This window comes from Saccopteryx leptura, chromosome 9, assembly GCF_036850995.1.
Source record: "Saccopteryx leptura isolate mSacLep1 chromosome 9, mSacLep1_pri_phased_curated, whole genome shotgun sequence".
NCBI classification, from domain to species: domain Eukaryota; kingdom Metazoa; phylum Chordata; class Mammalia; order Chiroptera; family Emballonuridae; genus Saccopteryx; species Saccopteryx leptura.
Window position 1 is genome coordinate 54,526,831 of NC_089511.1, and position 24,300 is coordinate 54,551,130.

Below are 24,300 nucleotides of genomic sequence, written 5' to 3' on the forward strand. Positions count from 1 at the left end.
CACCATACTGGGATTTGTAGTTTTGATTACCGGAAAGACCAAGAGGACAACTTGTTTGCAGAAACGTGGAGACACCAATTTTGGAATACAATAACGCTGGCTTATGAGTTACTTGCTAGTTTCAGTTCTATTTACAAGTTCAAGAGGACCATGGAAATCCAGCCAGCCATGAAAATAGGAAAGCAGAAACATCATGTCTGCCTTCTGCCTAGAAGTTTTTCCTCTCTCAAATACTTCCTATCCTCTATATAATCTGGCCAAGGCATCAAAGCTGTTAAGATGGGTTTTTAAGGACAGGAGTCCTCCCATCTTCTCAGGCAACTGGTTCTTAAATAAACATCTTTTCTTTTCACGAGTACCTGTGTCAGAAATATTGGCTTTTTGTGTTGCAACAGGCAGACAAACCTGCATTTAGTAATAAAACCAGTAATACCTTCCATGTGGATGGGGAATTTTATGTGCATTATTTTTTATAATCTTTGCTAATAAACTATATATTTCATTGCATAATCAACATAATCTGATAAGGTGAAATGTTCTGATATCAGATATTTTTTGGAAATATTTTGAGAAAGGAGACCTCTGAAAACACCATCAGGTTTCTAGCTATGGAGAAGTGCTTGAGGCACCAGGATTTGAGGTGTGAATAAAAATTTGGCCTCTTGGCCCGACCAAGCAGTGGCGCAGTGGATAGAGCATCGGACTGGGATGCAGAGGACCCAGGTTCGAGACCCTGAGGTTACCAGCTTGAATGTGGGCTCATATGGTTTGAGCAAAAGCCCACCAACTTGAACCCAAGGTCGCTGGCTCCAGCAAGGGGTTACTCGGTCTGCTGAAGGCCCGCAGTCAAGGCACATATGAGAAAGCAATCAATGAACAACTAAGGTGTTGCAATGCGCAATGAAAAACTAATGATTGATGCTTCTCATCTCTCTGTTTCTGTCTATCACTCTCTATCTTGGTAAAAAAAAAAAAAAATTGGCTTCTTTTCCATACCTTGGCTTTTGTGAATAATACTGTAAATACTGTAATGAACATGGGAGGACATAAATCTTTTCATGTTTATTAAAACATGATTGAATAAAGATGTGATATATTTATATTTATGATATATATGTGATATATGTTATATATGTGTATATATATAAGTGTATATATACTATATAAACACACATATACATATATATATCTTTACTTACATACATATACATACACACAAAGAAATATTATTCAGCCATGAGAAAAAATAAAATCCTGCTCCTTGAAACAACTTGGATGAATCTTGAGGACATCATACTAAGGAAAATTAGTCAGAGAAAGACAAATATTATATCACTTATATGTGAAATTAGGAAAAAAAGCCAACTTCAGACAAACAGAGAATGTAGTGTTGGTTTCCCACGGTGATGGGAGGTGGGTGAAGGGAGGTGGGAAATCGCAGATAGATATTGGTCAAAGGATACAAACTATTATTTATAAGGTTAACAAATTCTGGAGAACTAATGTACAGCATAATGATTATAGTTAATAATACTTGAAAGTTCCTGAGAGAGCGGATCTTATATGTTTTCATCAAAAATAGATGGCAATATTGTAATGGGGTGGAAGTATTAGCTAATTATATGGCATAATCATTTTGCAATATATAAATGTATCAAATCAACACATTTTACAAATTAAATTTACACAATATTACATGTCAATTATATCTCAATAATGCTGGATAAAAATTTGGCCTCTTTTGTATTCATCAGGTGAATAGACGAGTGCAGTAGAAAATCTCTGAATGTAAATTATCTTTTCACCAATGAGAACCAAATATTTTGAAGACATATTAGTTGATCAATCACAATAGCACTGAAAGATATAGACATTAATGGGCAACAAAGGTCAAAATCAGAGAAAAAACCTAACATGCTGCAGCAAAATAGAAATCTCTTTAGAAATACACTATTGCCATAATGTCCCAAATATCTTAACATAGAAGGAGAGAACTTGATATGCATTATCTGTACTAAAGCATAATGACACCAGCAATATGAAAAAGTCACCTTAGAACCGACTTTCTTTCTGATTTCTAACTGAACCTCCTTTTAAATAAATGCCATCAGTAGTTTTACAACATTAGACATTTGGAATCTAGGCCATCTGGGAAATGTCCAACATTGATTATATGACAGGCACATCAATCACAAAAATTAGCATATCTATGCAGATAATTGTCCACTATAGGAAGAAACTTACTATAGTTCTTTGAACATAATATACCTTTTTCATATTTTAATGCCTTTGTGATAATGCACTTATTATCAAAGTTTGATAAAACTACATTTACTTTTAATGTAAGTTTATTCTTCCATGTAACCTTACTATTAAAACAATAAAGTATCTGACAACTAAAGAAACTTTATCCATTGAAATGAAGTAATACTGCCTGACCAGCCTGTGGCACAGTAGATAGAGCATTGGACTGGGACGCAGAGGACCCAGGTCTGAGACCCCGAGGTCATCAGCTTGAGTGTGTGCTCATCTGGTTTGAGCAAGGCTCACCAGCTTGAGCCCAAGGTCACTGACTTGAGCAAGGGATCACTCAGTCTGCTGGAGCCCCCCATCAAGGCACCTATGAGAAAGCAGTCAATGAACAACTAAGGTGCTGCAACAAAGAATTGATGTTTCTTATCTCTCTCCCTTCCTGTGTGTCTGTCCCTGTTTGTCCCTCTCTCTGTCTCTCTCTGTCTCTGTCACACACACACAAAAAAAAAAGAAATGAAGTAATCCTTAAATAGCCATCACAATACATATATGTGAATTATTTTGGCTTCTGATTCAGCTAGCTCATCACACCACACACTGAACTCATCAGTAGCTTCCCACCTGTGACTTTGTGACTTCACTCTTTAAGACCTGAAACAATTCTGGTCAAGAAAAGAAGTATGTCTATATTTTAAAATACGATGAACCTTTAGCTATCCAAATAAGACCCAAAATTCAGGTCAAGGAAAAACAAAAAGAAAGAAAGAAAAAAAAAGAAGAAGCAAAGCTAGCTAGCTACTGTGTATAAAAATATATTTCTCTTTTTATTCTTCTTAGAAAATAACTGTTAATTCTAGAACTTTTGGTGTTCAGAAAAATAATAGTTCAATCTTTTCTGATCCACAGTAGTCTGTCTCAACCTCCCCTTCCTTATTGTTCTATCTGGCTCTATTATTCAGAATTAATTCGTGAATAAAAAGTTTTTCTCCCCCAAGCTCCTCCCCCTTTCCTACCTTCCTGATAAGCACCTATGTACTACTTTTTTTTTTTTTTTTTTTTTTTTGCATTTTTTCTGAAATGAGAAGCCGGGAGGCAGAGAGACAGACTCCTGCATGTGCCTGACCACGTTTCACCAGGGAAGCCCACCAGGGGCTGATGCTCTGCTCATCTGGGGCATTGCTTTGTTGCAACCAGAGCCATTCTAGTGCCTGAGGCAGAGGCCATGGAGCCATCCCCAGCGCTCGGGACAACTTTGGTACAATGGAGCCTTGGCTGCAGAAGGGGAAGAGAGAGATAGAGAGAAAGGAGAAGAGAAAGGGTGGAGAAGCAGATGGGCACTTTTCCTGTGTATTCTGGCCAGAAATTGAACCCAGGACTTCCAAACGCCAGGTCAATGCTCTACCACTGAGCCAACTGGCCAGAGCCTTTGAGAGTATTTATGAAACAATGGAAAGGGTTACTCCTTGCACCGCTGAGATATGTGTACCGGAGTCTCCTTTGGGTCTGACTAAACATTCCTAAGGGAGCACTGACTCACCACAATTCTTTAGCCCTCAAGGCAGAATCTCAGACTTACTCTGTGTAATCAGCTTGAGCATATACATATACGCAATGGCTCCTCATCTTTCAAGTAAGTCGATTCTAGTCCTCTGTAAACTCAGATTGAGATAAGAAAAAAGAAAAAGTACATATTCTCCAGAAGAATCTTAAACCCTACCACCAGGGCTAAGAACTACCTCCTATCTGTCTTTTCAGGGATGGGAACCTTAGGAAAGAGACCCTCGTTTATATTTCTCCATCTCTATCTCAAGTGAATACATGAAACATATTCCTATATGATTGAGGACTAGGAACAGCTGGAAATACCATGGAGACAAAACCCTGAAGGTATCCTACATGCCTTGCCTATAAATTTAACATCTTTTATGCCCCATGCCCAATTCCTTTTGTTAGTCAGGAAGGGGTGCTAGGGGATCCATCATTATTCTAGACTGAAACTACCACCCACAAAAAGCAACAACCTTAGCGCCATCATCTCCAAGAGTTTAGGAATCAATTTTTCATTCTGTTCTTGAATCCAGTGGCACAGGCATAACTGATAAGGTGCTTAATTTTTTCCCATTTGTCCTTGCTGATGTTGGATCACATAGCATGAGTACTCTGAGGGGTCTCTGGCAATTCATATCCTCTTCTATATGTTCTCCTGTTTCTGTGTCCTACTCTGGTGTACTAGAATGCCACTTTGCCCCTAATTCCTAACTTACTATTTGTGACCGTACCAGGATATGCCAACTTCTTCAGAACAAAAAACTGAACTCTATTCCTAGGCTGAGGTCCTTCTATTCAGAGAAATTTATAAAACATGGTACATACTTGCCTTCCAGGAATGAGCCACTATCTGAATTCCCCGCTTCCTTGCAAGCACTACTGAAAATGTTGTATGAGCGCCTGAAACATTTTTTTAATATTCTAATATAAATACTTTAAGGTAATATATATTATATATCTAATAAACTGCCTAAATGGACCCTATTTTTTGCCATTTCCTGAGTTCTCTCCTTTTTTCATGTAATTTTGTAATATCTTTCTACTCTGACTCTTGAGTTCAGCCATTACTTGCTTTAGTCAATGAAATGCTTGGAAGGCACTCAGTATTTGAGTACGCCCTATATTTTGTTTCTTTTTTTTTAATCAACATAATAACATTCCATGTTAGTCCAGAGGATTGGAGATATATGAAAACAGCCATGTAGTCCCAGTATTCTCAGTTATGGTTGGTCTAGATTAGTCAACAAACAGCCAGAACTCAGATGAGAGTGAGCCCAATCAAATCAACAGAGCTGTCATGGTGACTATTTTAAATGCATGAGCAATAATTGCTTATTCTTTGATGCTACTAAAGTTTTGAGGTTATTTATTACATAGAATTAATTTAATAATAGGTGATGAGCTCATACTGATTTTTAATATCTGGTCACCCATCCCACTTCTTTCTCCACATTTCTTAAAATGGCAATTGGTTACTTAACATGTAAAGTCAAAAACTTCAAAAATTAGTTGAAAACTAAAGAACCAACTATTGGGTCCATATCTATATAATTATATTAATAGGTAGAAAGAGAAAAACAATAGAATAATAATAAAATGTGTAAAGACAAAAGTAATTGTAACTGAAAACACTACTTGTAAAGTTTGTAATTATTGCTTTATATACTATTTGGGATAAACAAATCAAATTAGTAGTATATTTATGGCATTGTTTTTACATTTACTATACAAAATATTCATGTAAAATGCTAATAATACAACTGCAAGTAAAATTGTATAATGATAATTGACTGCAATAAATATAAATATCTTGATTTTCATTCAGATATATAGTATTCATATTACTTTTTTCTCATACACATAAAATAATTATTAGTAGGGTAGACACAAAAAATCCACTTTTTCTTTTGAGAATTTTCACTAGCCAAGTCTAATCTGTGCTTGGGAAAATTTGCTCTAAATAAAAAGCAAAATAGGAAAAAACAGACAGTATTCTTCACATTTAAATGTATTTCCCATGTTTCTGTGGGTTATCTATAATACTTATTCAATTAGAATCCTTGAGAAGCTCAGGAAAAGAGTATGTATATATTTTTAACATCACCATAAATTTTTTAAATGAGTATTCATTTTTTATTATCACTGCACAATAAAAACATCTTACCTTAGATGCTTATATCTTTTCAGTATTTATTTATTTATTTTTTTTTAAGAGAGAGACAGACAGGAAGAAGAGAGATGAGAAACATCAACTCATAGTTGTGGCATCTTAGGTGTTCATTGATTGCTTTCTCATATGTGTCTTAACTGGAAGGCTCCAGCTGAGCCAGTGACCACTTGCTCAAGCAAGCAACCTTGGGCTTAAGCCAATGATTGGGCTTCAAACCAGCCATCTCTAGGCTCAAGACATCGACCATGGGGTCAGATCCCATGCTCATGCCGGCAACCCTGCACTCAAGCTGGTGAGCCTGTGCTCAACTTGGTGACCTTGGGGTTTTGAACCTGGGTCCTTAGCATCCCAGGTTGATGTGCTATCTATTATGCCACTGCCTAATCAGGCATCTTTTCAGTATTTATAAGAACATCAAATGGTAAATATCCCAAACTTTCCCAATACCTTATATAAATTCTTAAATATCTATGTATATACATTATTGATTCACTAAAATAAAAATATTTATTACTAATATTAATAAATATTGGCAAAATAACAACCTTTATTATATCAAACTTTAATTGAAGTAAAAATATAAATGATATTAAAATATATGTAAGAAAATACATCATCATTTTATATTTTCCTTTTTTTACTTATATTCGTATAATATAGACTGAAGTACTTATTGTGAATTCTATATTCATTCATATATTTATTCAATAAAAGTATTAAGTGGCTACACTTATGACATAAGATGCTCTTTCACTTCTCCAGGCATATTAACATAAAAAACAATGACTGATTTCTAAGATTACAGGAAGTGAATATCTCATCATAGCTCATCATTCTGAAATTGAAAAATCTACAAAGCAAAATTGGCAACTAGAAGAGAGTGTAACTTCAGCATATTAGTGTTAGGAGATATTTTAAGAGAATCAGATCATTTGGGAAGTTCACAGTTAAACCCTCTGATGTAACTTTTGAATGAATCGTATATGGCATGTATAATCACCAAGCATAGGTACTTGGTTATGATATTGCTTCACTATCAGCCACCAATTCAAATAACAGCTTCAAGAAAAATATCTCCCATAATAAAAGACTATTAAAAGACTAGATAAAACACAATTTTTCAACAGTATTTTCTAAGAGTTCATGCAAGTCAAATTTTAAATATCCAATAACATTGTTTATAATCAAAGATCAAATTGTGTAAATCAAAGATGTGAATTTAGTCATAAGAAACAGCTGTCTTGGAAAACAAATCTGGTTTTATTATTTTTTTAAACTTTTTTTAAAATTTTATTTATTCATTTTTATAGAGAGAGGAGAGAGAGAAGAAGAGAGGGAGTGAGGAGAAAGAGAGAGAGAGAAGAGAGAGAAAGGGGGAGGAGCAGGAAGCATCAACTTCCATATGTGCCTCAACCATGTAAGCCTAGGGTTTCAAATTGGCGACCTCAGTGTTCCAGGTCGACACTTTATCTACCGCACCACTACAGGACAGGGTAGTTTTATTTTTTAATAAACAATTGTTTGCACTGAACAGATCACTGCTGTTGAGAATATAAATATGAAAAATATAAATATAGTAGCAGAATTTCTAATGAAGGAGATGCCTTCTGGAATATAATGTGTTATAGGTTCCTGAATCTATGTCAATCCAATGAAATGACAAAACAGGTTTTTATCATTTATTGTTTACTATGTGACATTAGAATTTTTCTTTCCCTCAGACTGTGTCTTATTAAGACAATAAGTTTTATTATTTAAAAACAATGAGAATAAAACCAAATATGGAATGACAGGCCCTGATATTATCTCACCACTACAATAGTGCTTTTACAGTTTGTAACCACTGCAATTATGTTGGTTATCTCCTTACAAGGCTAACTATGTAAAGGTATTACTATTGCTATGTAACATTTTTGGAATTACTCGTTTTGGATTTTGCTTGTCTCACTTCAAAGTGTAACCCAAAAAACTGGGTCATTAAACAATCTTCCTTTAAAGACTTTTTACATCAATTTTGGTGTAAAAAGTAACATTTAATTTCCTTTTTATAAGTGAAGCACATAGTATTAATTATTTGGCTAAACTGTTCATTTTTTAAAATAAGAAAGAAGTTCCTAAAGAACTGAAAAACAAATGCATGCTAATAGCAGTTTATAAATTATACACCAAACTTGAAAGGGTTCCAAAAATATTCTATATAAAGATGGAAAGGGGAAAAAATTTCATTCCACAGGAATCTAAATTATCAAACATGACAACCTTTAATATACTGCTTAATGCAGTCTATTTGTGACTGTTAGATAAATATAAGTATATATGATGCATTGTACAGTCCTTTGCTTAAAAAGAATATATTTTTGAATATTTGCATTTAATATTTTAGGGACCATGTATAAAGATTCACACATCATTGTGTAATAATCAACATTAGTGTTGAAAGACTAAACAATCTGGTTCTAGGAAAAAAGCAAGTATTTACCATTTTAGTTACATTCAAATGTTCTTTTTGTACGTCTAGTCACAATATGTCTATACTTTCTAGAACTGTCCCTGGAACCAGTAGTATAGCATATAACTTAGAATGAGCCAATCTACATATTTCACCCTCCACTCTTAGGGTATAAAAATCATTCAAGTAAATCAGTTAATTCAACTCAATATAGAGATTTTTGGTTGAATTATCAGAATATAAACTTTTTTTGTTTTCTCTTGTTCTAAGGTAGTGTAATGGTATGAGCTCAAAGTTGTCAATAGCCAATAAATACAAGTTTTGAGAACAGATTCAAGTAGCAGTAAAAGCAAATGAATGGATTTACCCTAAAATTATATGTAAGCCTTAAATAGTTGTAGTAAACCATATCTACATGTTTGGGTTTTCAGTTACATAGAACAATACATTCCTTTCTTTATCCTTGCAAATAAACTTGATTAGGCAGAGAGAGACAGAGAGAGAGAATATCCAAGTGAGAGCCTGGATAAATAAAATGTGAAAACATTGGACTGTCTTAGCAAAGCAGTGATATGAAGACATGGGCAGCATTGTAAAAGAAAAGACTGGAAGCAAGAAAAGAGGAAACAGAGGCACAAGAAGTGAAGAAAAAATAAACATGATTTGGGTATTAGGTGAAAAATGATAAAGACCTTAAGGAAAAGATAAAAGGAGGGTTTTATTCTAAATTTGTTGAGATGGTAGAATTGACAGAAACATGCTGGTATTTGATGAGATATGAGCAGAAAGGATAAGATAGCATTAGAAGGCTGACAAATAAGTTTTGAGCTTGAGCAATTTGATGTTCATTGTCATTAGTCATTGAAATAATAATAGAGAAAAGGAAAGACTGGGAAGTACAGATGAGGAAGAGATAATGAACTTAGTCATACAATTAATAAATTTGAAATACCCATAAATTATCCAGATGTAAGTCCCAAGAGGAAGCTGGTTTTGCAGGTCAGAGCTTAGAATGAAACTTGTAAATATAAGAGATATAATCTTGCGGCCATCTACAGAAAGAAATTAGTTAAGAATTTAACAGTGGAAGAAATAAATTAGAAGTAATATGAAATAGAAGAAGAGAAGTAAGGAGGTATAAGAATATATTAACATGTAAAACACACACAAATAAAGATCGCTCCGAAAATGAACTTAAAATGTATCTAGAGAAATAAGATATAAAAGTAGCAATACCAATAAAAAAAGAGAAAGTTGTGCCATAAAAATTAAGAAAGAGTTTCAAAAATCAAAGAGTACTCAGCAATATTGAATAAATCCAAATGAGTGAACGTAAGAAAGGTCTGAAATCCTCCATTGAGCTTGGCAGGCAGCAGGTCAGCGCTGATATTGGCATTTGGCATTTCAGATAAGTAGTAGTGGTGGGAGCCAGGTTGCAGTGAAAACAGTGAAACCACTTTAAAAAACCATTCAATGAGTTATTGAATTTTAATTCAAAATTATGAATGTAATTTTTTATAGAAACAAGTACCCCTGGAAACCTAGTCATTTCCTATATAAGATTTCTAAGAAGAATATCACTTTCCATATAAGAAAGATCAAACTACATAGGATAGGAATAAACATTGAGTGTCTCAAAAACTGGGACTGATTTTTTCTGCATGAAAAAATAAGCACCTAAATATACATTCTTTTCAAGTGCTCATGGTATATTCTCTAGGATAGACCACATGTTAGGGCACAAAAGTGGTCTCAACAAATTTAAGAATATTGAAATCATATTAAGCACTTTCTCTGATCACAATGGCATGAAACTAGAAATCAACCACAACAGAAAAGCTCAAAAATTCTCAAACACATGGAAACTAAATAGCAGGTTGTTAAATAATGAATGGATTAAGAATGAGATCAAAGAACAAATTAAAAAATTCCTAGAAATGAATGATAATGAGCATACAACAACTCAAAATTTATGGGACACAGCAAAAGCAGTACTGAGATGGAAGTTTATAGCAGTACAGGCACACTTTAAGAAGCTAGAAAAAGTTCAAATAAACAACTTAACCCTGTATCTAAAAGAACTAGAAAAAGAACAGCAAGTAAAGCCCAAATGTAGTAGAAGGAAGGAAATAATAAAGATCAGAGCAGAAATAAATGACATAGAAGCTAAAGAAACACTACAGAAGATCAATGAAACTAGGAGCTGGTTCTTTGAAAAGGTAAACAAGATCGATGAACCTTTAACTAGACTCACCAAGAAAAAGAGAGAGAGGACTCAAATAAATAAAATTAGAAATGAGAGTGGAGAAATAACAACTGACACAACAAAATACAAAACATTGTAAGAAGATACTATGAATAACTGTATGCCAAAAAACTAGACAACCTAGATGAAATGGACAAATTCCTTGCAACATAAAATCTTCCAAAAATCAATCTGGAAGAATAAGAAAACCTAAACAGACCGATTACACCAAATGAGATCAAAACAGTTATCAAAAATCTCCCAACAAAGAAAAGTCCTGGGCCTGATGGCTTCACAAGTGAATTCTACCAAATATTCAAAGAAGAACTAACGCCTATCCTTCTCAAGCTATTTCAAAAAATACAAGAGGAAGGAAGATTCCTTTTATGAGGCGAGTATAATTCTGATTCCAAAACCAGGCAAAGGCAACACAAAGAAAGAAAATTATAGGCCAATATCCCTGATGAATATAGATGCTAAAATCCTCAACAAAATATTAGCAAACTGGATCTAACAATATATGGAAAAAATCATACACCATGATCAAGTGGGATTTATTCTGGGGAGGCAAAGCTGGTATAATATTCACAAATCAATCAATGTGATTCATCACATAAACAAAAGGAAGGAGAAAAACACATGATAATTTCAATAGATGCAGGAAAAGCATTTGATAAAATCCAGCACCCATTCATTATCAAAACTCTCAACAAAGTGGGAATACAGGAAACATACCTCAACATAATAGAAGCCATCTATGACAAACCCACAGCCAACATCATACTCAATGGGCAAAAATTAAAAGCAATCCCCTTAAGATCAGTAACAAGGCAGGAGTGACCCCTTTCACCACTCTTATTCAACATAGTCCTGGAAATTCTAGCCACAGCAGTCAGACAAGAAGAAGAAATAAAAGGCATTCAAGTTAGAAAAGAAGAAGTAAAACTATCATTATTTGCAAATGATATGATATTGTATAGAGAAAACCCTAAAGTCTCAGTCAAAAAACTACTGTACCTGATAAATGAATTCAGCAAAGTGGCAGAATATAAAATTAATATTCAGAAATCAGAGGCATTTTTATACTCAAGCAATGAACTGTCAGAAAGAGAAATTAAGGAAACAACCCCCTTCACTATTACAACCAAAAAAATAAAGTACCTAGGAGTACATTTAACCAAGAAGACTAAAGACTTTTACTCAGAAAATTATAAAACATTGATAATAGAAATCAAGGAAGATACAAACAAGTGGAAACATATATTGTGCTCATAGTTAGGAAGAATAAACATCATTAAAATGTCTATATTACCCAAAACAATTTATAAATTCAATGCAATACCAATTAAAATACCAATGACATGCTTTAAAGATATAGACCACATATTCCAAAAATTTATATGAAACCAAAAGAGAACACAAATAGCCTCAGCAATCTTAAAAAAGAAGAATAAAGGTGGAGGTATCACACTTCCTGATATCAAGTTATACTACAAGGCCGTTGTACTCAAAACAGCCTGGTCCTGGCATAAGAACAGGCATATAGATCAATGGAACAGAACAGAGAACCCAGAAATAAACCCACAGCTCTATGGACAACTGATATTTGACAAAGGAGGTAAGGGCATACAATGGAGTAAAGACAGCCTCTTTAATAAATGGTGTTGGGAAAATTGGACAGCAAACCTGCAAAAAAATGAAACTAGACCACTAACTTACACCATTCACAAAAATAAACTCAAAATAGATAAAAGACTTAAATGTAATCCATGGTACAATAAGCATCTTAGAAAAAAACATAGGCAGTAAGCTCTCCGACATCTCTCACAGTGATATATTTGCTGATTTATCTCCATGGGCAAGTGAAATAAAAGACAGGATAAACAAATGGGACTGTATCAAACTAAAAAGCTTTTGCATAGCCAAAGACAATAAAAACAGAATAAAAAGACAAACTACACTATGGGAGAACATATTTGACAGTACGTCTGATAAGGGATTAATAACTAAAATTTATAAAGAACTTGTAAAACTCAACACCAGGAAGACAAACAATCCAATCAAAAAATGGGCAAAAGAAATGAATAGACACTTCTCCAAAGAGGACACACAGATGGCCAATAGGTATATGAAAAAATGCTCAACATCACTAATCATTAGAGAAATGCAAATTAAAACCGCAATGAGATATCACCTCACACCAGTCAGAATGGCGCTCATCAACAAAACAACACAGACTAAGTGCTGGCGAGAATTTGGAGAAAAGGGAACCCTCCTGCACTGCTGGTGGGGATGCAGACTGGTGCAGCCTCTGTGTAAAACAGTATGGAGATTCCTCAAAAAATTGAAAATTGAACTGCCTTTTGACCCAGCTATCCCACTTTTAGGAATATACCCCAAGAACACCATAGAACTGTTCCAGAAGGAGAAATGCACCCCCATGTTTGTGGCAGCATTGTTCACAATAGCGAAGATCTGGAAACAGCCCAGTGTCCATCAGAGGACTAGTGGATTAAAAAGCTTTGGTACATATATACTATGGAATACTATTCAGCCATAAGAAATGATGACATCGGATCATTTACAATAACATAGATGGACCTTGATAACATTATACTCAGTGAAATAAGTAAATCTGAAAAAACTAAGAACTATATGAACCCATACATAGATGGGACATAAAAATGAGACTCAGAGACATGGACAAGAATGTGATGATAACAGCGGGTGGGATGGGGGTGTGGGGAGGGAGCAAAGAAGGAGAGGGGGGAGTGGGGGGAGGGGAGGGGCACAAAGAAAACCAGATAGAAGGTGATGGAAGACAATTTGACTTTGGGTGAGGGGTATGCAACATAATCAAATGTCAAAATAATCTGGAGATGTTTTCTCAGAACATATGTACCCTGATTTATCAATGTTACTGCATTAAAATTAATAAAAATAAGATTAAAATAAAGCACCTCTAACATAGTAAGTGGCTTTAAAATTTTCATAACCTAAAATTGATTTGACAACCAATATATTTCACTTTATTTTATTTTTAATATTATATATTAACATTAGAAAGAAGAAGGAAGAGAGAGCAAGAGACAGAACATCTATCTGTTCCTATATGTGCCCTGTCCAAGGATCAAACTCAAAACCTTGGTGTATTGGGACAGTGTTTTCTAACCAATCCAGCTAACTGGCCCGGTTGACAACAAGGATATTTTATAACATTTCCAAGACTCTCTTTGGTATGCTAGCTCCTGAAAACAAAACAAAACAAAACAAAACACCCTATGTATGATATACTCTTTGTATATGTGCAGTACTTTATCCAGAAATCTTATTTCTATTTTGTTCCTTGTTAAATTCCCCTCTTGGACTTGCTAAAAAACTGAAGGAGAGAGAATGTCCCAATGAGCTATGCAACAGCTTAGTCCTTCCTCCTGTTATGTCTTCAACATCCATTTTCAACAGTAAATTGCACTGTAACAGAAATAAGTGTGATAGTAAGCCTGCCTGGGGTGTGTGTATGTGTGTGTGTGTGTGTGTTTTGAGCAAAAGAGAAAGGCTTGAGGTGACTTGCACAATTCAAATATAATTCAGTGACAAGGAACTAATATATATTTATAATTTAAAACTAAATCTTTCCAAGAGGCAATAATTTATAATCACCACTTTACAGAGAGCAATTGTTATATATCTGTTAACTTGTCATCAAAAAAATATTTAATGAACATTTTCATTTGTAGTACATGTTTAAATACAACTCTTTTACAAACCTATTATTCCCAAAACTATTTTTCTTTATTTTGAAATGAAAATTTGTGACATTAAGACGTAGGATGGTCAAAGTGCTTAGCTTTTATATTCCAGAAACTCAGCTCAGTATAGGAAATAAAGGAAATATTAAACCACAAGGAGAAAGTAGTGGCAAAATAAAATGTGTGATTTCCACAAGTTTGTGGTTATTTGAAAGTAGAAGACCAGTAGACTTATTTAGTTGGTTATAGACAATGACAGAGCAAATGACAAAAGTGAGAGGAATGATAGTATAAAAGAGCCTATCCACTCTGCAGAATATATGTGAAGCTTAGTATATCAAATTACCTACCCTGAGAAGCAGGAGTGTGCCACGATGTTCGTTGAGATACCTTAAACAAGGGTATTGGTTTAATTACCAGGACTCCCTCCTCAAGTGCTGAACAACCTTACCCTAAACCTTCCCTTGCCCCAGAGTTTAAAGATTAGTGTTTTCTGAAGACATTTTCACAGATTCCTTAGATTTTGGGTCATCGAACAAAAGGCCTCCTCTGTTTAAATACACAATAGTAAAATGCGCCTGTGAAAAACCATGCACATACCCAGAGGACTGCAAAAGAGCATTTCAGAGCACTGCCATTAGTGACACATAAACACTAGAAATGTTCTTTGTTAGCATTTCCTTATTCACACATCTTCCACTGATATTTCCATCATTGGAAAAAACTTATTTGCAACCATATTAAAGTGAAGCCTTATTATCTAAGCTCTGTTGAATTTTATTCCATTCTTAACCTTCATATATGAACCCCCCGAAATACATATGTTCTGTATAGAACTCAGTATGTCCTGAGTGAAAATTTCTCAATATACCTTTAAAGATGCCTAAAATTTTTGCTGTCATCTTCTATAAAATATTAGCAAATTTATGTAACAATAGCTAATGTTCTAAAACAGATTATTTTATTCCATGCTTATAGCACTGGATAAAAAGTAAGGTTGTTTAACAGACTATCAACACCTGTTAGATGAAGAGACTCTTGCAGAGATATTTAGAAATAAAATTAACCGGGTAGAGAAAATCTGTTTTACATCATCTACTTTACACAGGTTAACTGACTCCCATATTTAAAAGTACCATGAAGAGTTACTGGCACACAGTATATGGTCAATATTTAGTCTTCTTTTATTCATTTATCAAACATTTAACAACACATCAACGATAGAAGAAAAAAAAGCACGTCAAACACTTGCATACATTATTAGAGCACTTTACTCTAAATATACTGATGTAAAAGGAATATATTTAGTGAAGAGAGATCAGTATTTAAAAATTTAAGCATTAATAAAAGAAAAGAAAACAAGCTTAAAATTGAAATCTTGGACACCAATTCTTTTTGTCAAAGTGCTTTACTTTCTTATAATCTATTTTATAACTGTGAATAACCATAGTCTTTTATAATTTTCATTTTCACTTATAAACCATACATATTCTTTTATATGGTCCTGTATGATCTCCTTAGAATTCAGAAAATTCAGCCCATGTTTATCTCACTTTTCCAAAATCATTTTCTCACATCTCAGTTGTGTGCCCTTTTCTAACTTAATTGCTCTAATTTCTCCTTGTGCTCTAGTACAAATAGGCCCTGTGAAGTAAGTACATTAATTAATTAATTGATTAATTAATTAATAAAAGTCACAACCAGGACAAGACAAATTTTCCTGGTCACAACTATTACTTTAACTGTCTTTAAGAAAATAGGCTGGATAGGATAGCACCAAGATGTCCATTAAAGCAAACTGCAAATCAATACCACCATTCTCTTCAGAGCAGATAGAAACTAATATTCAGAACAAATATGCATTCATTTTTTAAAAATATTTATGGAGCACTAACTAAATTCTAGACACTGATTGAATTTTGGAACTATTAATATATATTGTGCAAAGCCCCAAATGAAATATATTCTTTGATTTAATTCCTAGAATATGGCTATGTGAAAGAAAATAATGCCTAAGTTTCATAGCTAAAGCAACTGTAGCCTGTGAATGTAAAAGTATTTACTGTATTCCATGTAGAATGAGAGGTGAGACAAGGATTTGACCTGTGCTCTGGCTTTGAAGCGACTACTGCTTAAATCCAACCTGAATGTTGATGAAGATAATGATGATGATTTATACCAGTCCCTACTTACTGAGACCTCTGGTTCCTGGTTCTGTGCTAGGGTGCTTTATATATGTGAATTAATCCTTTGTTACATCTTTATGGACAAAAACTGGGGCTGAGAGGTTGGATAACAAGCTCATCACTATCAAGGGGCTAGAGCAGAACTGAAGTCCAGTTCCATGTGCTCTCTCCCCATCTTTTCTCACACACTCCTCCGCCTCATTTTTCCTTGTCTGCATTACAAAGGCAGTCTCCTCAGCCTTTGACCTGATTCGCTCTCTTGCTGTCTGTAGTTATATGTCTTTCTTCATCTCTCTATCTCTGTCTTCAGTCTTTTTATCTTTATTTCCCTTTTCCTATCTATATCTTTTTTTTCTTTTTCAACCATTTGTCTTTCTGACAGTTATTTCTTTCTGTCCATTTCTTTGTCTCTCTGCCTTGTCTCCTTCTCTCTCTCTCTCCCTCTTTCTATTCTTTGTGTATGTATCTCAGTTTCTCTCTCTGCCTCCATTCTGCTTTTCATATCTTTCACTCTGTCCCTAACTTTATTTCTTCTTTTTGTGAGTCTCTCTGTTTCTCTTATTCTTCATGTGATTATATCTGTCTCTCTTTGTTTATCTCTGTGAGTGTCTCTGTCACTTTCCTGTGTCTCTGTCTCTCAGACATTGACTTAAGGTTCTAAAGAATTAACAATTGCTCATCCAGTTTTAATAAACCTTCTCTCAATTCCAGTGGTGTGCTGTGAAGTTGAAGTTCCAGTTAAATGATAAAGCAAAAAGGAAAGTCACTGTCCTTGGATAAACTATTTGCATATTCATAAGGATTCAGTGATGCAGAATCAGAAAAGGCTCATTCTGACACCTTCATGAAAACAACAGGGAGAGCATTCATTAGCTGGACTCCCGTTTGAATGATGCACTTCATCGCACACACTGTTGTCTTCCCCCGTTCAGGAAACAGACCTTAATTCTGTCTGAAACCCACTCTTTCACTAAGCATTAGAATGAATGACTTTTCAAAGTAATGGGAACTACACATCTGCCATGGCCTGAGAATGTTTACACTCTAAAAGCCGAAAAAAGTTATACCTCCTGTCAATTTCTTACCCATCAAGAAACACAATAAACAAGCTTTGAATTTTTCCATTTACCAGGTCCAAGGGAAGAAGTGCTTTCTAGTCTTTAGATTCTTGAAGTAATGATTGCTTTTGCCTTTCACATTTATAGCTTCAATAGTCATGATCTGATATTTAAGGCTGAGTGCAGCCTTTAAACAGCTTGTGAACTGAAAGAAAATTTGTCCATTACAGTGTTTAGGTAGAAACAAAACCATAAAAATGATTTTGTTGCTCTTAATGTTTGTTGATAAAAACACACACAAAAGTCATCTTGAGAATTGCTATAATATTAGAATGATTATTTGTGCGTTAGATTATTTAGCAATTTATAGGGTTCTTATTCATTATCTTGGCTGATTCTTACAGAAACTCTGGTAGGAAGTTTTATAGATGTAGGCAACAAGGAAAAAGTCTTAAGGAATGTGCTAAAGCTTTCAAGAAAAATTATTGTTGTCTATACAAGAATCTGAATTCCGGATGCTCCATACTCCAATGAATAAATTTTGTGTTGTCTGCATGTGTATGTGTGTATCTTACTCATTAGTGTGTGACTTATTTGCACTCTGAGATCAAGTCATACTCATCTTCATAGACCTCTAAATATGCCACTTTGGTTTCTACATTACAGGTGGTGATTTTACTTCAAGGTCATACTGTTCATACTCACATTCAAAATTTCCTCTTTACCCCCATCATTCTAATGTGAAAAAAAGAAATGTTTGAATTTGGAATTTCTGTGTATAGTTGCAGGTCCTATCACTATTTCAATGTAAGTGGCTCTAGTATTCAAGTTAAATGAAAGTTACAGCCTGACCTGGGGTGATGCAGTGGATAAAGCGTCGACCTAGAATGCTGAGGTTTCCATGTTGAAACCTTGGGCTTGCCTGGTCAAGGCACATATGGGAGGTGATGCTTCCTGTTCCTCCCCCCTTCTCCCTCTCCATCTCATCTGTCTCTAAAAATGAATAAATAAAATCTAAAACAAAGAAAGTTACACATTACTTCAGTCTCTGAATCTTTGACTACCAAGAGAATTTAATCTTGCCATAAATTGCTCATAGTATTTCTTTTTTCATTCAAAATTGACTATGAAAACTAATGAATTCCCATAGTTCTTTTCAATATCTCCTCACGCAACCCAGTGATAGTTGAGTATAAAAACTAATGTATGAAGCCCCATATGTGATCATCATTACTTTTGAATCTACAGTCTACTATATTATAAAGTAATAAAAAATATCCCATTACAAAATAAACATATCTATATCCAAACAAAAATTTAGTTAAGAGTAACAAAAATCATGTTGGAATGTTACCCCTGTCTATTAAAACTATTTTTTAAATATAATAATTGTATAGTCTTCTACATGTGTGCAAAAGAAATAGGATGACAAAATAGTTCATAAACACTTGTGATGTCAAAAGTAAGAACAACTCTTTTTAAAAGAGTGGAAAAGAAAAAAGAATGACTTGTTACAAAAACCTACTCTTAATATAGAATCCCAAGCAACATTAAATTTTTAGATTATAAACATGCTCAGTCAATTTAGAAATACTTTCTTGGTTGAGATGATTATTTCTGACAACTTATATTTACTCATCGGTTTAAATCCTTAGTAAAACTTAAAACCATAGATTTATCCCCACTCTTAAGGCTATAATGAAATGCAAATGTATACACTGACTTTTGTGCTAGTGACAAAGTTGAGATAACAGCTGGTTAATGAGAGAAGTTTTGTATGAGTTTATATCATGTAAATATAAACAACAGTTCTTATTGTCTGAACTTATACCTTCACATTTATAACAAAGGGAAGTATGTTCATTTACTATTAAAAAGTATTCACATTTAGAGTGTTATTGTACTATCATTATTATTTTGGTTCTACTTTTTACTTTTATTGTAAAGACTTATTATTTATTCAAAAGATAAAAGCCTTCATGATCAAATGATTATAGGAAGGTATAATTACTTGTTCAACGTATATTTGCTTGGCACACATTCTGTGATCAAAGAAAAATAATTATTTTCTTTGACAAAGGAAATAATAATTATCTTTTGTATTTAACTTCAAACTTAGGCTGTTTACCTAAGTACTGGAGAATTTTTGCAAATGACCTCAGTTAAATCTCCTCTGTCTATGAAGTTAGGTGAGAAGAGGACAGAATATATAATATGCAAAATTTAAATGTGGAAAGACTAAGAAAGTTTGTAATAAACATTTTATTTGAACTCTAAGTTCTTTTCTTCTTAGAATATAATTATTTGTGTTTCTTAGAACTACTTTTATAGTTCAGACACTCACTAAACCCATTAAGTAATAGTGTTAATGGACATATTATTCCAAAATATCTCTTAGAAAATGAAAGATTTTATTTAAACCTCTTTATAAAGAGCACAGAAAACTTTGCTCCAAAATATTCCAGGCAAGTAGCTAACAGTAAGATAGCACACACCCTGATCAATTCAGGTTCATAAATGGTTAATGCTTAAGGGTCATTTTTGTGGCAAAGTGAGGGGATTCACATTCTCTGCTCAGTCTATTATTGCAATAGCTGAGGGGTGAGAATGTCCCCACTCAGCGCAACTAGGTGCCCTTTTTATTTCATAGGAGAACGAGTCCACAATCAAGGGAATCAAGTTGCTGAAATTTGAAGACTCACATGTACAGATAAGTGCAATGACTCACACTTAGCCACAACTAAAGAAAACTATAGAAACTTATAAAAGAGTTAATTGGTAGTAAAAAAAAAATAAGTTCACATGATTATACACAAAAAGATTTAAACTTGCTGTGAAAACAACAGGAAACATTCTATGCTTCAGATATGCTTCTTTTACAAATTATTTGCTTCTCCGTTGTTAAGCAAGACAATAACCCTTAAGTATTTGGTTACTACATTTGACAATAGCTCTATTTGTGAAAGCCAATGAGTAAGGACTTGGAGTTAACCTTACATGAGGCCGTCATTTTATACTCTAGTTAACAATGGCTGTCCGTATACATGCTACAACTCCATCAAGTCGATGACCACCTGTGCATATGAGAGATACACATTGAGTACCAGCAGACTGGGCCTGAGACTTCTTACATAGGACCTTCCCTCCCTATAGCATCAAAGTATGTTTTTAAAGTAAAGGCCACACCACAAAGTGGGGACGTTGTTAGCACTATGTAGTATTAATTCTGTATTATAAAGATAAAGCCCATCTGGATTAGAATCCTAAATATTCCCAGATCCTTTCATAAAGGAGCAGGTATTCTAATACACTAAAACATCTGCAGTGAAAAGATCACAGTACTCTAAATAAATTGTAACAAAACTAAAAGAGAATGCTGTTAATTGGGAGGCAGAGGTAGCCACTTCAACGTACCCACTAACCATACCTCCCACAACCACCACACACAAGCCATCACAAACACATATATGCACACACAAAAAACAAACGGCATGCTGCAGCTTTTGTCCATTTTTACTATATTTTGTCAGAGTGAGAAAAGCAAAGGAAGTGCTTGAGAAGTGGCATTTTAAAGAAAATGAAAACCAGAGTTATTATTTAAAAGCATGTGTATAAATATTACATTGACATCTCAACAAAATTACAACACCACACAATAATTAGGAAAACTGAGAGGACAAATAGTTATGTTTGTTCTTCCAGAAGATAATTACTTGTACATCATGACTACTCCATTCTTTGAATGAGCATGACAGAAAGTGATATCATGACAGAGACCCACTACTCTGAAACAAGTTCTTAACTTTCTCTGTACTTCACTGCTGCCTTAAATTTAAAGGATTAAGAAAAGAAAGGGGGGAGTAAAAAAAGAGAACTTACTTGCTGGTTTAAAGTTTCATCTTTAGCCGATGTCAAATTATGCAGGAAGTTTTCTTCCCAAGGCTGCCTCCTGCACATCCCTTTCAAAATAACCAGTGTCCATAATCTAGGTCCAAGACAATTCACTCACACGTAACACTTCTTGATTCTGTGAGGCATTAGTATCCAGTCTCGTATTACGAAGAAAATGTTAAAGAGGAAATAAAAAACACCTTAATGTATTAAGCCAGAAGGCATATACTCTCTTTCTTTCTCCCAGTTTTGAAATGTATGCCAACTGCCTTCGTGATCACAAGCAACTAACTAAGCAGGATTCTGCCTGCCCTCTATCTGTCGTTATTAGTTCAGCATGTAGATTCACTGGCACTGAAGCCACAGCAATTAGCTGTCCTGCTTCTCACAGCACATAAGGGAGAGAGCTGAGTTTGCTAAATCATACAGTGACTGGTGAGCTCTTTGCACCAATTAAGTAGCAGGTGCTACGGCCCAAAAGACAAATTGATGCCCCACTGATCACTGGCATTGGCTGCTTTGTTAGTAGTGTCTTGTCAGCCTGTCTGGCAATCCTCTGCTCTTTTTTGTGTGGGGGAGTTTACTGTTTTACTTCATCAGTACTAAGAAGTTTAGCAGCTTACATCCAATGACAGTATTATTGGCAAGTCAAAATAATCTCTTAAGCTTCTTTCATTACTCTCTCTCTCTTTCTCTCTCTCTCTCTCTCTCTCTCTCTCTCTTCCTTTCACTCTCCCTCTCAAACTACCCTCTTATATGAAGCACTGCCTATCCCCACATCTTTTGGGCATAAGGAAACTTCATACATTCTATGGGAGTTTAAAAAATAGACTTTCTAAGGTTTTTATAGGTACATGTGACTCAGGGCATTGTGGAGAAACATACTATAACAAAAGTTAAAGCATATTTCTTAAATATTGTGATATATAAGATCCTTACAATAATGTTCTCAAAATGAACATATAAACTGGTTAAAAAAAAAAGAAGGCAATCTGCTGTCTAGATCAGGTACACATTTCTTAAGGACTCTCCCATGCCTAAGATTCATTCAAGTTCATATCAAATTTTGCCCACACGTTCACCTGAGCCTATGAGAAAAAAGAATCTAAAAATGAAAACAGTTTCAGAATGTATAATAGTAGTGCTTGTGACAGAGCAAATATCCTGAGGTTGCTTTCAAATGAAAAGGTGAAGAGCACCCAGACAAAATCCCCACAACACATGTTTACATTGACATCATTGGTTAAATAAAGCAGCTGGTATTGTTAAGCCTAATCCGGAGGGACCTGAAACATTGAAGACACGAACAAGGTCTGTCGGTTACACATTAAAGCTTTATTGTCTAGCTTGGCCAAGCGGCAGCAACTCCGACAGAAATCTGAAGGAGACTGCGCTGGCCCTTTGTTCTACTTGGTTTTTATAGTTTTGTAAGTGGGAAGTACAGAAGCAAAAATTGTAATTAGGAGCCCTTTACCACTATTGGTTATAGTCATATGTCCTTTAACATGATAGGACCATGTTCAATTTGCAAGCCATACATCCTTTTGGAGAAAACAAAATTTACAAGTCAACACAATGGCAGAAAGATATCTTTTACATATTAAAAGGTATTCCTATATTATCTAGTGTTCATCTGCTATCTCTCTGTCCAGAGTCACACATGTTGACTACAAGCATTTACATAGGAGAGGTAGTTTCTGTGGGACAAATGCCCGCAAATGGCTCATAGTTATAAGAAAAAGTTTATTATTGGCTTTTCTCTCCCTGAACCTGGCTGGCCATTCACCCCTTTCCCCACAGGTGTGGTAGAATGTCTGGGGATCCATGTTTTCCTCCCCTTTGCATTTACAATACAATGCCAAGGGCCATCCTGACTATGCCAAGCACACAGTACAAAGACTATTCTCACAATTTCTCTGCACACCTTAACCCAAATTAATAACATGTTCTCCAAGCCTCCCAAAATATTAATATTAATTCTGTAGCCTTTGGTACTTTACAACACCTGCGGGTGAAGTGGCTCAGTGGCTCCTCAGTATCATAAAGATGTTCCGGTAACAATAAGAATACTAAATATAATTTTCATTAATGACAACATCCTTGTGATGTTCAATTATAAATTCGATGACACATTAGAAAGATAGCTGGAATACAGAGAAATTCATCTCTTTCTCACCTCATATGAAAATTATGAATGAAAATAGCTGATTTTTTAAATATCGCCATATTTGGTTTTTTTTTTTAAATTATATTAAATAGAATACAAAAAATGCCCTATGGACTATAGGATAAATGTAAGTAAATTTTAGGAAAGCAATTTAAATACAAAATAAGCAAAAGATAGCTGAAAAACCCAGTGCCCTGAGATAACTTCTGTTAAAAATATGTTGATTTGGCCCTGGCTGATTGGCTCAGCAGTAGAGCATCAGCCCGGTATGTGCATGTCCTGGGTTAGATTTTCAGTCCACACAGGAGAAGCAACAATCTTCTTATTCACCCCTCCCGCTCTCCTTTCTCTCTGTTGATTTCCCTCTACTCCTCCTGCAGCCATGTCCCGGTTGGAGCAAATTGGCCCCAAGCGTTAAAGATGGTTCAATAGTCTTGCCTCAGGTGCTATAACAGCTCAGTTACTGAGCAACAGAGCAATGGCCCAGATGGGCAGAACATCACCCCATAGGGGGCTTGCCAGGTGGATCCAAGTTGAGGCACATGCAGGAGTCTGTCTCTCTGCCTCCCCGCATCTCACTGAAG

The 24,300-nt window shown here is 34.7% G+C and overlaps 1 protein-coding gene across 1 annotated transcript in view; it reads right to left on the minus strand.

Annotated features, from left to right (window-relative positions):
• The window catches only part of PCDH15 (protocadherin related 15), a 1,001,489-nt gene extending 979,628 nt beyond the window's left edge, over nt 1-21,861 (minus strand). Inside the window, exon 1 of the mRNA XM_066348814.1 lies at nt 21,538-21,861. The gene's annotated coding sequence lies outside the window, so the exon portion shown is untranslated. The remainder of the gene's footprint in view (nt 1-21,537) is intronic.
• Nucleotides 21,862-24,300: the final 2,439 nt, after the last annotated feature.